Source organism: Somniosus microcephalus, unplaced genomic scaffold, assembly GCF_052327205.1.
Source record: "Somniosus microcephalus isolate GS21.2 unplaced genomic scaffold, FLI_Smic_1.0 unresolved_chr5, whole genome shotgun sequence".
Lineage (NCBI taxonomy): Eukaryota > Metazoa > Chordata > Chondrichthyes > Squaliformes > Somniosidae > Somniosus > Somniosus microcephalus.
In genome coordinates, this window is record NW_028225183.1 from 10730047 (window position 1) to 10745253 (window position 15207).

The 15207-nt window shown below is 46.5% G+C and overlaps 1 pseudogene; it reads left to right on the plus strand.

The window, feature by feature from the left end:
• The first annotated feature begins 11529 nt into the window (after nt 1-11529).
• Nucleotides 11530-12906, plus strand: LOC147087512 (uncharacterized; annotated as a pseudogene).
• The last annotated feature ends 2301 nt before the right edge of the window (nt 12907-15207 follow it).

The window sequence follows — 15207 nt, forward strand, 5'->3', positions numbered from 1 at the left end:
TCTGATCCCCCCCCCTGCGTTTGTCGCCAAGATACAGAAGAAGCTCGTCGACTTCTTCTGGAACAACAGGATACACTGGGTCGCTGCCGCGGTTCTGAGTCTCCCGCTTAAGGAGGGCGGTCAGGCGTTGGTGTGCCTCCGCACCCAGGCTGCGACTTTCCGTCTTCAGACGCTGCAGAGATACCTGTACGTCGAGAATCCTCCAAGATGGTGTGCGCTGGCGACGTATTTTTTCCGCCAGCTGCACGGCCTCAATTACGACACGCAGCTCCTGTTTTTGGAGGTGAGCGGCAGGCGTGAGAGCCTGCGGGAGCTGCCTGTCTTTTACCAGGAACTACTATGGGTTTGGAATCACGTCGCCTCCAGGCGGAGCTCTCCCCCGTCAGGAGCGGCGGCTGTCCTCCGGGAGCCGCTGTTCAGGAATCCGCACCTCCACGTCCGCGAGTTCGGGTGGCTGGCGGACCGCAGGGCTGTGCCTGGCAGAGTGACTAGAGTCGGGGACCTACTCGATGGCGGAGGAGCGGGCTGGATGGCGCCAGAGGAGCTGGCGCGGCTCATGTCGTGGGACGACGTCCGGCTCGCGGTCAATGCCATCGGGGCGGTGAAAGCGATGCTGCCCCCCGGCGCCACGAGGTGTGTCGAGGTGGCTCGGGCACGTGGGGAGATCCCGTCCGAGCTTACTCCCGTTCGGATGGAATTCCTTATCGGCGCCTTGCCCCGAGACTCACCTCGGGGATCGGCGCCTCACAACTTGAGCCGTCTCGAGGAAATACCCTCCGTGCTTTTTCATTCTGCGCGGAGGGGTTTCCTGTACGGGCTGCTCTTGCACACCTTCCACTTTGCCATCTTCGCCTGCCGTCCGGACACGCCGTGGCTTGCCGTTTTACCTCCGGACGGAGGCGGAGGTCCCCAATGGGGGGCTCTCTATGCGGGAGTCCTCCCTTGTTCTATTGGGGACTTGGCCTGGAGGGTGTTGCACAGAGCAGTTCCGTGCAATAGATTTTTAAATAGGTTTACGGACTCCCAGTCCGCCTGTTTGTTTTGCGGTCTGGAGGAGTCCGTGTTCCACGTATATATGGGGTGTGAGAGGTTGCAGCCCCTCTTCCATTTTTTGAAGGGGCTGCTCCTCAAATTTTGGTTGCACTTCAGTCCCACGCTCCTGATCTACGGTCACCCCGTGCGGAGGGGAGCGGGCAGGTTGGAGGACCTCCTCGTGGGCCTGCTCCTGGGCCTGGCCAAGAAAGCCATTAATTGGTCCAGGCAGCGGGCGGTCGAGGGGGTCGTTCGACCGGATTGCCTCCCCCTCTTCCGTGGCCATGTTCGCGCCCGGGTGGCCCTAGAGATGGAGCACGCGGTGTCCGCCGGCGCGCTCGAACTTTTGCGTGACCGGTGGGCGCCGCGGGGACTGGAGTGCATAATTAGTTTAAATAACCAAATTTTAATTTGAGGGGTTAAGGTTTATTTAAAGGGGTATTGGATTTTAGTTACAGTTTATTTGTTAACTTGGTTTTGTTGCACACAAAGAAGCAAGTGAAGGTGCCATCTAGAGGTTACAAAAAGGAACTGACTGGCACCCTCACAAATGGTCCCGACTCTTTCCATAGTTATCCTCTTGCTCTTAATATACTTATAAAACACCTAAGAATTTTCCTTTATTTTGCTCGCCAGTGTTATTTCATGACCCCTCCTCGCTCTCCTAATTTATTTTTTAAGTATCCCCCTTCATTTTTTATACTCCTCTAGGGCTTCCTCTGTCTTTAGTCCTTTGTATCGGCCAAAAGCCCCCCTTTTTGACCTAATCCATTCTCGTATATCTCTTGACATCCAAGGTTTCCTGGGCTTGTTGGTCCCACCCTTGACCTTTACGGGAACATGTTGCCATTGTACTCTCTCAATTTCTTTTCTGAAAGACTCCCATTGCTCCGATGTGGATTTTCCTTCAAGTAGCTGATCCCAGTCCACAATGGCCAGATCCTGCCTTATATTAAAATCGGCCTTCCCCCAATTTAGAACCTTTATTTCCGGTCCACCCTTGTCCTTTTCCATGACTACCTTAAATCTCACCGAATTATGGTCACTGTCACCAAAGTGCTCACCTACTAACACTTCTACCACTTGCCCGGCCACATTCCCTAGAATTAGGTCCAGTGCCACCCCCTCTCTTGTAGGACTTTCTACATGCTGGCTCAAAAAGCTCTCCTGGATGCACTTTAAGAATTCTGCACCCTCTAAGCCTTTCCCACTCTGACTATCCCAGTTAATATTGGGGAAGTTGAAATCTCCCACTATTATTACCCTATTATTTGCACACTTCTCTGAGATTTGCCTACATATCTGTTCCTCTATCTCCCCCGACTGTTAGGGGGCCTATAGTACACTCCTAGCAAAGTGCTTGCCCGCTTTTTATTTTTAAGTTCAACCCATATGGCCTCATTAGAGGAACCTGTTAATATATCATCGGTCCTCACAGCAGTAATTGACTCCTTAATTAATATTGCGACACCCCCTCCTCTTTTACCCCCTCCTCTGTCTCGCCTGAAGATTCTATACCCCGGAATATTGAGCTGCCAGTCTTGCCCCTCCCTCAACCATGTCTCCGTGATAGGAACAATATCATACTCCCATGTGTTCATCAACAACTTCAGTTCATCCACCTTATTCGTAAGACTCCTTGCATTAAAATAAAAGCCATTCAGCCTTGCCGTACTCCCTTATGCCATTACATATTTGCTCTGCCTTCCATTCTGACTTGTTTTTTCCTCTACATTTGGCTGTACATCACCCCCTATTATAGCTGCGTTCTGTATCCCATCCCACTGCCAAGTTAGTTTAAACCCCCGCCCCCGAACAGTGCTAGCAAACCTCCCCGGAAGGATATTTGTCCCGTTCTGGTTCAGGTGAAACAGTGTGGTTGATCATTGAGTGTGGGATAAACACTTCCTCTGTCACTCTGGTAGTAAGTGCCAATGTGGGATTCACTGCTGAATATGGGATAGATACTGTATCTGTCAATTTCTTGTACAGTGTGGCAGTGTGGGATTCACTGCTGAATATGGGATGGATACTGTATCTGTCACTCTGGTACTGAGTGCCAATGTGGGATTCACTGCTGAATATGGGATAGATACTGTATCTGTCACTCTGGTACTGAGTGCCAATGTGGGATTCACTGCTGAATATGGGATAGATACTGTATCTGTCACTCAGGTACTGAGTGCCAATGTGGGATTCACTGCTGAATATGGGGTAGATACTGTATCTGTCACTCTTTTGTACAGTGTGGCAGTGTGGGATTGACAAAAGTGGCTATGATAGACAACGCCTCCTTCACTGGCTGTATTGTCAGTGGCAGATTGGCTGGTGAAAAACGATCGATACTGTATCTGACACTGTCTAGTTCAATGTGACATTTTTAATTGTCTGGTGAGGCTACACTAGATACATTATGTCACTCTCTGGTACTATATCAGTGTGGGATTGACAGGTGAATATAGGAAAATCACCAGCACTCACTCATTGGTTCTGTGTGTGAGTGGGCGAGAATTCGTTCATACAGGATAGCAATTGTATCTGTTACTGTGTGGCAGCGTCTGATTGTCAGGTAAGTGGTGGATAGATAACTTAATGGGCAAATCTGTGAATTTCAAAGTAGAATTTAAGATTAAACATGTTAAATCAGATCTGAGATAATTGTGACCCATAGAATAGAACAGGAACCAGCCCTTTCATAGAAACATAGAAGATAGGAGCAGGAGTAGGCCATTCGGCCCTTCGAACCTGCTCCACCATTCAATGAGATCATGGCAAATCATCCAAACCCTAGCACCCAGTCCCTACACCGACAGCCATCCCACCCAAGCCCTATCCCCATAATCCCGTAAACCCACGTATTGAATCCCCGCCCCACTAACACTAAGTGCCAATTTTTTAAAATTTTTAATCAAGGCCAATCAACCTAACCCGCACATCTTTGGACTGTGGGAGGAAACCGGAGCACCCGGAGGAAACCCACGCAAACACAGGGAGAATGTGCAAACTCCACACAGAGAGTCACCCGAGGCCGGATTTGAACCCGGGTCCCTGGTGCTGTGAGGCAACAGTGCAAATCACTATGCCACCCTGCTGCATTTCCTGGAAATGTGGGTGGCTCCGAAAAGAGCCTTTGGATTATTAGATTGAATCTTGTCCGCTTTACTTGCTCTTGGGGCTGGCAGTGCTGGTTTTCTTGGGCAGCAGCACCGCCTGGATATTAGGCAGCACCCCGCCCTGAGCGATGGTCACCTTTCCCAGCAGCTTGTTGAGCTCCTCGTCATTGCAGACGGCCAGCTGCAGGTGTCTGGGGATGGTGCGGGTCTTCTTGTTGTCGCGGGCCACGTTGCCGGCCAGCTCCATGATTTCAGCAGTCAGATACTCGAGCACAGCAGCCATCTAGACCGGGGCTCCGGCACCCACGCGCTCAGCATAGTTGCCCTTTCGCAGGAGCCTGTGAACACGGCCCACAGGGAACTGCAGTCCGGCCCTGGATGAGCGGGACTTGGCCTTGACCCGAGCTTTACCGCCGGTTTTTCCTCTTCCAGACATTTCCACAATTCACTCGTTCAGAGAATGAATGAAAGTCTCTGCCCACATCTGCCCTTCTTATACCTTCTGGAGGAATGCAGAGAGCGTATTTGTGATTGGTCTCTCTGTGGTGAATTTCATTGGTGTTTTCCGGTGACCAATCACAGTCTGCTTTTCCCACCAATGATAAGTGTATGGAAATAACTGTCCCCAACAGTCAGACCGCCAACGATTTTTAAAATTCGAAAAGTCCGCCAATTATTTTCCTAAACGAGCGAATTAAGTTAATAATACACCATTAGCCAAAGTTTTCAGCATTTAAAAAAAAATTCATTTTATCTTATTTCATCTCTCCCTTGCAAATTCCAGGCTGTTACAATCAGGATTAATTTCGGGTTGAATATCGCACTTTCACGGGCGGGATTAATTCCCCATTGATTCTGTAACGGGACACATTCCAGCTCAAATTTTGTAAAAGTGAGGATTCACAGATCATCGATCGATCCTTTGCACAGGTGCTGCTGTGGGAGTGAAACCAGAACTAGGAGTCCTGCTGTGAGACGAGAAGAGGGACAGAGTGTTCAAACTGCCCGTGTTCTGCTCTCTAAGAAACCCCATTCTGGATTGTTACAGTGCAGGAATTCTCGGGTTAATAAAATGATTGACCACAACTGTCATTGAAAAAAAATGAAAATGTTTTTACAGAGATTGAGGTGAATGAAATCCGATTCTCATCTCGAAAACAAGCTTTTAATTCGTTGGAAGGCGCTGCAAGTGAACGGGTCTGAGATCAAAGGGAAAGAGCGACCAGGGATCGTGTTTGTAGTTTACGGGACGGGAAATACAACAGCGACACTAAGGTCGATCCGGCCAGTGAAACTGCTTAACTGAAGATTCAAAACTAAATCTACAGCTGGAACATCAAATGTTCTCAAACACATTTCTTAAGGAAATAATTACAGTAAATTGAGCCGAAAGGGAGATGAGTTTGTGTAGCTCTTTCAGAGAGATTTTGGGTGGCTCTTAAAAGAGCCGTTGTGTTTGGAGTTTCTACTTTCAGGACAGCGTGGAGTTTTACTTGGAGCTGCTGTATTTGGTCACTGCCTTTGTCCCTTCCGACACGGCGTGCTTGGCCAGCTCCTCGGGCAGCAGCAGGTGCACGGCGGTCTGGATCTCACGGGAGCTGATGGTGTTCCGCTTGTTGTAATGGGCCTGGCGGGAAGCCTTCACCCGCGATACACTCGAAAATGACAATAGTTTTTTGTTTGCTTTTGGGAGAACGTTTCATTAAATATATTCAAGAAGGAGTTAGATATTTTACTTAAGGATAAAGGGATCAAGGGATAAGGGGTGAAAGCAGGGACAGGGTACTGAATTTGGATGATCAGCCATGATCGCATTAAATGGCAGAACAGGCTCGAGGGGCTGAATGGCCTACTCCTGCTCCTATCTTCTATGTTTCTAAGTTTTTCTGTGTCGTCCTCCTCAGTCCTGAATGGCCTACCCTTTATACTGAGGCTGTGGCCCCTGGTTCTAAATCGGGCATCTAAAATCGGTCAGAGGGTGTCCATAACTAACAATAAAAAATTTAATTAATTACATAGAATGGAGCAGGTGATGTGTTACTGTTGCGAGATGTGGGAGCCGGTGAACCCCATTGAGGCTCACGGTGATTACGTCTGTGACAAGTGTCTGCTGCTACAGGAACTCCAGCTCCAGCAGTTTCAACTCGAAGCAGCTTTAATTCAAAGAAAGAGGAACTAAGCTGCTCACAGAAAGAACAGTGTCTCAGAAAGAACGGCAGAGCTAAAAATATATTCACTGTTATATCCACTGACTGTTCATATTTTTCTTCCCCTTCTCTCTCCAAACCTCCTGAATTATACCGTCATAGAAGCGAATGGCACAGAAATCCATTAGGCCCATCCTGTCTGTGCCCAGCAGCAAGGATTTTCCTTCGACCACAGGACACATTCCTGTTCTTTTCCACTCATTATCAAGTGATGCAGAACCGACAGGAGAACATTTAGTTGAACTGAACATCTTTGTGTAACCTCAAACCTCATCAGCTGGTATTGTGCTTCATCAGACACAAAACTAACCGTTTTACTTCAAATACTCTAAAGGTTCCCTTCTCATTTGTGAAGGTGGCGACTCAACCTGGAACATGGTTGTAAGGGCTGCACTTTTTTGTTTTAGTCCTTGGGTAGAGCGGACACTTTCCATATCTGAGCTCAGGAGCTGTGTGTCCGTGAACCGTCTGATTACAGGTGGTGTAAACAGGGACCCTGACTGTGTGCTCAGTGGACATCCACTAATCAACACTTTACAACAGGGCCACGAGGTAATGATCAACAGCAGACACTCTCTCTTCTTCTCTCTCCACCCTCCGCTCAACTCTCCCAAGAAACTAATGCCACTTGCACGTACTCAATGTTATCCACGGAGAATTCAGCACAGGCATGTAACCGCTCCGACAGCTTTCCAATCTAAAGTGGTCCACACCAAACTAGGAGTTGCTTTAATCCACTGAGGTACGGGAGAGCTGACAGCGCCGCGCTCCATGCCACTCTCCCACTTACACTTGCCCACTCTTACCTCAAAGACCCGGAATCCAGTAATTTAGGTGTAACATTGTGGACGACTCACCAAACAGCATTAACAAGGCGGCACTGTCCATGTTGTAATGTGACCTACTTTGAGACATGAGAGCTGTAAGGAACAGCGACTGAGTCTCTTGCTCCACCTCGCAAAAGATGACACCCGGAAGCATTGAGATATGAGAGCAGACAGGGAGGCTGCGAGGAAGTGATGTGCTTCCCACAATTATATTAACAGCACTGAGTTTTTTTGTACAAGTTGGAATTAAATATGGATTGGAGCGTTGTAAGGTCCAACTTGGCGACAATTGAATATTAGACAATAATCACTGAATACACAAATCAGAAAGGGTTGAAAAATGGACCGTCAATTCACTACCGCCCATTTCCCACCCGGCAGGTGTGACAATTCATCTCATACAGCACATTATCACTCTCTTCTCTGAAGGGCATTCATTATCCAGTAAACCTTTTACGACCTCCCACTTCTTTCCTGATGATTTCCCTGCCGCCAACCCATCAATTGCCCCAATTTAACATTCAGTCTCCTAACCTGTTACAGTGGGATTATGAACTCATCACCTGTGGGCAACTGATTATCTGGGATGGACAATACACACTACACACATGTTTGCCTCTAAAATCATAGAATCGTAGAAGCATAGAGAAATTACGACTTAGCAGGAGGCTATTCGGCCCGTCGTGCCCGTTCTGGTCGGAAAAGTGCTACACAGCCTAATTCCACCTACCTGCACTAGGTCCGTAGCCCTGTAGGTTATGACTCTTTAAGATCACATCTAAGTACTTTTTAGATGTGTTGACGATTTCTGACTCTAACACCCTTTCAGGCACTGAGTTCCAGACCCCAAACCCACTCTGGGTGAAAAATAGTTCCTCAGCACTCCTCTAAACCTTCCTCCAATTACTTTAAATGTATGCCCATTGATTATTGAACCCTCTGTTAAGGGAAATTGGTCCTTCCTAACCATTCTATCCAGGACTCTGACAATTCTACACATATCAATTAAATCTCCCCTCCGCCTCCTCGACTCCAAGGAAAACAACCTCAGCCTATCCAATCTTTCCTCATAGCTAAAGTTTTCCTGGCCTGGCGATATCCTTGTAAATCTCCTCTGCCTCTTCTCCGGTGCAATCACATCCTTCCTGTAATGTGGTGACCAGAACTGCCTGCAGCACACAAGCTGTGACCTAACCCGTGTTTTATATAGTTCTACCAGAATTTCCCTGCTCTTACATTCAATGCCTTAGCTAATAAAGGTAAGCATTCCTTATGCATTTTAACTACTTTATCGACCATTAACGATCTGTGGACATACACTCCAAGGTCCTTCTGTCCCTCCACATCTCTCTGTATCCTCCCATTAATTGTGTATTCCATTTCATTGTTGTCCCTCCCCAAATGCATTACCCCACACTATTCCGGATTGAATTCTATTTGCCACTTTTCTGCTGAACTGACCAGTTCATCGATACCTTCCTGCAGTCTAAAGCTTTCCTCCTCACTGTCAATCACAGAGAAAATATTTGTATCACCTGAAAATGTCTTTATCATGCCCCTTCTTTTAAGCATAAATCATTAATATTTACCACAGAAAGACAGGGACCGAGCACTGAGCCCTGTGGAACCCTACTGGAAACACCTTACCAGTCACAAAATCACCCGTCAGACCTAAAATTTTGCTTCCTGCCACTGAGACAATTTTGGATCTATTTTGCCACTCGCCCTTAGATCCCATTGGCTTTGACTTCTTTAATCAGCCTGTCATGTGGGACCTTGTCAAAAAGCTAAAATCCATGTAGAATACATCAAACACACCGTCCTCATCGACCCGACCTGTTACCTCCGCAAATGATTCTATCAATTTAGTCAGACACGATCTTCCCTTAACAAAACCATGCTCAATGTCCCTGATTAATCTGTGTCTTTCTAAATTAAGCTTTATACTGTCCCTCAGAATTTATTCCATAATTTGCCCACCACCGATGTTAAACTAACTGGCCTGTACATGCTCGCATTATCCCTTCCTCCATTTTTAAACATTGTTACAACATTAGCAGTTCTGCAATCTTTGGCACCTCCCCTGTAGCCAGGGATGATTGGAAAATGATGGTCAGAGCCTTTGCAATGTCCTCCCTGGTTTCTTTTAATAGGCGTGGATATATTTTACCGGACCTGGCCGTTTATCTCCTTTCAAGGATGATCATCCCCTTAATATTTCCTATCTTACTATGTTTATCCCGTCCCTTATTTCTCTATCATTCTCCTTAACTTCAACGTCGGCATCGTCCTCCTCTTTTGTGAATTCAGCTGCAAAGTATTAATTAAGTACCTTACCCTGATCCTCCGCCTCCACACATAGATCACCATTTTGGTCCCTGATAGGTCTGACACTTTCCTTAGATATCTTCTTGCTCGTTATGTAATTATAAAATATCTTTGGGTTTTCTTTGATTCTACTTTCCAATTATTATTCATGCCCTCTTTTTGCTTTCCTAATTTCATTCTTAACTTCACCTTTAAACTTTTTTATACTCTTCTAGGCTGTCTGCAGTTTTGAGCATATGATATCTGATATAGGCTTCCCTGTCATAGATGGGGCTCTAAATTTGGCAGTCCTACATGCCCCTGAGTCAGAAGGTTGTGGGTTCAAGTCCCACTCCAGGGACTTGAGAACATACAGCTAGGCTGACACAACAGTGCGGTTCTGAGGGAGTGCTGCTCTATCGGAGTCGCCGGCTTTTGGATGACACTTTAAACGGAGGCCCCGTCTGCTATCATTTTGCCAACTCTCCGGTAGGTGGCTGTTTGAGGGCAAGTAGTGGAGGCGTGTGGATGGCCTTAGCGAGGTGTTCTTCATCATCGATGAAATGTTGACCGCTGCGAAGGATAATCATCTGGCAGTGTTCTCTGACTATATATACTGTGCCTATATGCATCTCTTCACTTCACCTGACGAAGGAGCAGCGCTCCGAATGCTTGTGATTTAAATAAAGCTGTTGGACTTTAACCTGGTGTTTTGTGACTTCTTACATTTTTCCACCCCAACCAACACCGGCATCTCCACATCATGGCTACCATCGACAACAAACTGTCGGCTCAAAGTGGAGAGGATCTCCAAGAAGAGCGTGCATATCGACACAGACATCAAGTTTCTACAGAGATGCAAGAAAGCAGACAAGATACCGAAAGGACGACAGATCACGAACCCACTCAAGTCGACCTACAACACAGACTACGCTGAGAGACTCTGCCATCGTACCTCGTACTCCTCAAACATCTCGGACACCAGCTCTACAGCAGACGCCGCAACCTCGAAACCAAGATAGAGTCCATGTTCTCTGCCTGTGCTCAGGACACAGCAGACCAGCTACGATACATTGCCAAGCAGACGAGGGAAAAGAACTACGCTGTCTACATGCAAACCAAGAACAGCAAGCTTGAGAAACTCGGCATCACCACCAGCAGCAACCAAGCCTCCCCTGGTACCACGGTGGAAAACACAGGGAAGTCCATTGTCAACTTGTCCGACCACACCCTTCAACCAGACGAAAACGAAGTTCTCAGTGGAGGGCTCAATTTCTGCACCACCACCAACATGGATCCCATCGGTCTCGTGGCAGGCACAGAGGAATTCATCAGGAGAATGAGGCTCTGAGAATTCTTCCACAAATCCCAAGATGTCAGCTGCGAACCCAATGAGACAATCAATGATCCAGAACAGCAGACAGAGGGATCCGCAGTGCAGCAACCGAAGAAAAAGAGTAAAATTCGACCCCTCTGGGCATGTATGCTCAAGCTGGCAGAAGATGCATCAACGCAAGATTCATCAGCCGCACACACAAGATAGTCCAGAATGTCAATCGACCACAATGCAACGCCATCCACGCTCTCAAGACTAACGGCAACAGCGTCATCAAACCAGCAGACAAAGGAGGAGCCATTGTCATACAGAACAGAATGGACTATTGCAAAGAAGCATACCGACAGCTGGACAACCAGGAACACTACAGACAGTTACCCACAGATCCGACCAAAGAACACACCTGCCAACTCAACAGACTGATCAAGACCTTTGATCTAGACCTTCAAAGCATCCTACACGCTCTCATCCTACGTACTCCCCGTGTGGGAGTTTTCTACTGCCTCCCAAAGATGCACAAAGCCAACACACCCGGACGTCCTATCGTATCAGGCAACGGAACCCTGTGTGAGAACCTCTCTGCATACGTCGAGGGCATCCTGAAACCCATCATACAGGTAACCCCCAGCTTCTACCACGACACCACAGACCTCTTACAGAAACTCAGCACCCACGGACCAGTTGAACCAGGAACACTCCTCGCCATGATGAATGTCTAGACTCTCTACACCAGTATCCCCCACGATGACGGCATCACTGCGACAGCCTCAGCACTCAACACCAACAACAGCCAATCTCCAGATGCCATCCTGCAACTCATCCACTTCATTCTTGACCACAATATCTTCACCTTCGACAACCAGTTCTTTAACCAAACACACAGAACAGCCATGGGGACCAAATTCGCACCCCAATATGCCAACATCTTCATGCACAAGTTCGAGCAAGACTTCTTCGCAGCACAGGACCTCCAACCAATGCTTTACACCAGATACATCGATGACATTTTCTTCGTATGGACCCACGGCGAAGAATCACTGAAAAGACTACATGATAACATCAACAAGTTCCAACCCACCATCAAACTCACCATGGACTACTCCTCAGAATCGGATTCTTTCTTGGACACATGAATCTCAATCAAAGACGGGCATCTCAGTACTTCACTCTACTGCAAGCCCATGGAAAACCGCATGATGCTCCACTTCTCCAGCTTCCACCCTAACGACGTTAAAGAAGCCATCCCCTATGGACAAGCCCTGTGAATACACAGGATCTGCTCAGACGAGGAGGAACGCGATGGACACCTACAGACGCTGAAAGACACCATCGTAAGAATGGGATATGATGCTCGACTCGTCGATCGACAGTTCCGAAGGGCCACAGCAAAAAATCGTATAGACCTCCTCAGAAGACAAACACGGGGCACAACCAACCGAGTACCCTTCGTCGTCCAGTACTTCCCCCGAGTGGAGTAACTACGCCATGTTCTTCGCAGCCTTCAACATGTCATCGATGACGATGAGCACCTCGCTAAGGCCTAACCCACGCCTCGACTACACGCCTTCAAACAGCCGCCTAACCTCAAACAGACCATCGTTCACAACAAATTACCCAGCTTTCAGGAGAACAGCGACCACGACACCACACAACACTGCCACAGCAACCTCTGTAAGACATGCCAGATCATAAACACAGATACCATCATCACACGTGAGGACACCACCCACCAGGTACATGGTACGCACTCATGTGACTCGGCCAACATTGTATACTTCATATGTTGCAGGAAAGGATGCCCCGGAGCATGGTACATCAGCGAGACCATTCAGACACTGCGACAATGGAAAAATGGACCCCGCACAACAATCGCCAGGCAAGAGTGTTCCCTCCCAGTCGGGGAACACTTCAGCAGTCAAGGACATTCAGCTTCCGACCTTCGGGTAAACATTCTCCAACGCGGCCTTCGAGACAAAGGACAACGCAAAATCATCAAGCAGAAACTGATAGCCAAGTTCAGCACTCATGAGGACGGCCTCAACCGGGATCTTGGGTTCATGTCACGCACATGTAACCCCACCTGACGTAGAGTCATCCAGACTCGAGTCATCATTGGCTTGTTCTCTCTGCACAGATGCGGCCAGACCTGCTGTGATTTCCAGCAAAAAAAAATGTTTTTAATTGTCTTCTAAGCCATTAATTGGCTTTTAAGCCATTAACTTTTGGAATTACTCAAATGCAGTTTAATTGTTGCAGTCTACCTGTCTTATGGATGTGATATTGTTTCTCGAGTTTTGTAGACAGTTGCCCTGTCACTGGAGTTCGTGGAACGGAGCTGATTTTTAAGCTTTCTTTGAGTATTACTTCTTTCAAATAATTGTAACCCATCTTCACTTGCATATATTTTCAAGAGAAATTTCAGTTGGCCAAATCTCGTCGGTGAATTATGTGACAGTTTTCTTGCATAGACAGAGCGACTGTTACATAGAGGGACAAATAAGTAGTGAGAGACAGAAATACAGAGAGATAGGCAGTCAGGCAGACAGGCGGACAGAAAGACAGACATAAATGAACTAATGAATTAATGACCTGGGCAGCTGAATACTGTCCATTTAATGGCCGACGTTTCTCACCTGTCATTACATTTTTGCTGAAAACCCTTTCCTCACTAAATTTTGAGATGTGTTATGTGCAGATCTGTCGAACCCACTTGTTGCCTTGTTTCGTTAAAATATGTCTCAGCGCTGCTTCATGCTGTTTAAAAATGAAAGAATTCCAGAAATCATCAAGCTCAGTGCCCCCATTTAATTATTGTCTCTCTCCTGCATTTTGTTCATTCGGCATCAAGATCACGGTTGCTCACCATTGGTAAGGAAGGGTCCGAGAGTCACAATTTAACTGTGTGATACTTCACATTGACAATAAAATGTTTCGTTTGTGTCTTCAAGCACAACAGTTAATTAAGACTTCAATTCAGAGCTAAACAAACACAGTTTTCCAAACACATCCAATAAGCTCGCTGTATGTACTAGTTATAAAGGTTTGTGATATAAAACTGTGCTAAATTCACGAAGAATGCAATTTGTATTATTTATTAATGATATGAATATAAGCTCTCTCTATCTGGAGTAAAAGCTTAACAGTCCTAACAATTGTTCAACTGTTTCAGCAATAAAATAGCAATTGGAAGTGTCGCTAAATCAAACTACACAGAAACGCTAAACCTTCAACTAACTGACCGATTCCACTGCAATCACCAGATCAAACAATTGTCCTGAATTAGATATTATTTTGCGCAACCATGAACTAATGACAGATGCTCTGCCGGAAAATGTAAAGGTTTAGAAGTTCAGTGACCTCCTTCCTGGGCAGGTATTCTGGGAAACGACGTATAAAGGATTCACTCGTTCTGTGAATTTTAACATTGCTTTTACCCTCCAGACGCGGTTCTGGTCGATCTTACCCTGGAACAACTGGAGGAAGAAAAATCAAACTCATTCTCTTTTGCCAAATGTTCCTGCTTTTTGTGACAATATGTTCCTCACTCGGTGAAAGTGCTGAGTCAACGAAGGAATGTGGGTCTTGGTGCAATCGCACTTGATTCTGAGTGAAGTTTACAACTGCATTTCTTTAACTATACTCTTCTAACCACACAGCTTTCCTTTCGGGAAATCTGAGCTCCCAGTCACAGTCTGACATGGTTCCGCATGGCTGCCGAGGGGGAAAGAGGTTTAAGGAGCAGAACTGTTCAGATTTTATTCCACATCTTCATTCACATATTCCAAATGAACATCATATGTTTTGAATAAATATGATCCGTGTTGTGTTTTTATGTTGTCTGTTGTATAAAGAAATTCACTGTTCGTCAAGTGTTTGCTGTTGTCTCCAGATGTTCCCGGTTGTGTGAAAAGGGTTCCTGGTGTGTGAAGGCATTCCCTGTTATGTAAAGTTGTTAACTGTTGTGTAAAGGTTTTCCTGTTGTGTAAAGGTGTTCCCTGTTGTGTAAAGATGTTCCCTGCTGTGTAAAGATGTTCCCTGTTATGCAAAAGGGTTCCTGGTGTGTGAAGACATTCCCTGTTATGTAAAGATGTTAACTCTAGTGTAAACGTGTTCCCTGTTGTGTAAAGATTTTCCCTGCTGTGTAAAAATGTTTCCTGTTATGTAAAGATGTTCCCTGTTGTGTAATGGTGTTGGCTGTTGTCTAAACATGTTTCCTGTTATTTAAGGATGTTTCCTGTTGTGTAAATTTGTTCTCTGCTTTACAACGAAATCCCCTGCTGTGTAAAGGTTCTCCCTGTTGAGTAAATATATTTCGTGTTGTGTAAAAGTGTTCCTGGTGTGTAAAGATGTTCCCTGTTATGCAGCGATGTTCTCTGTTGTGTAAA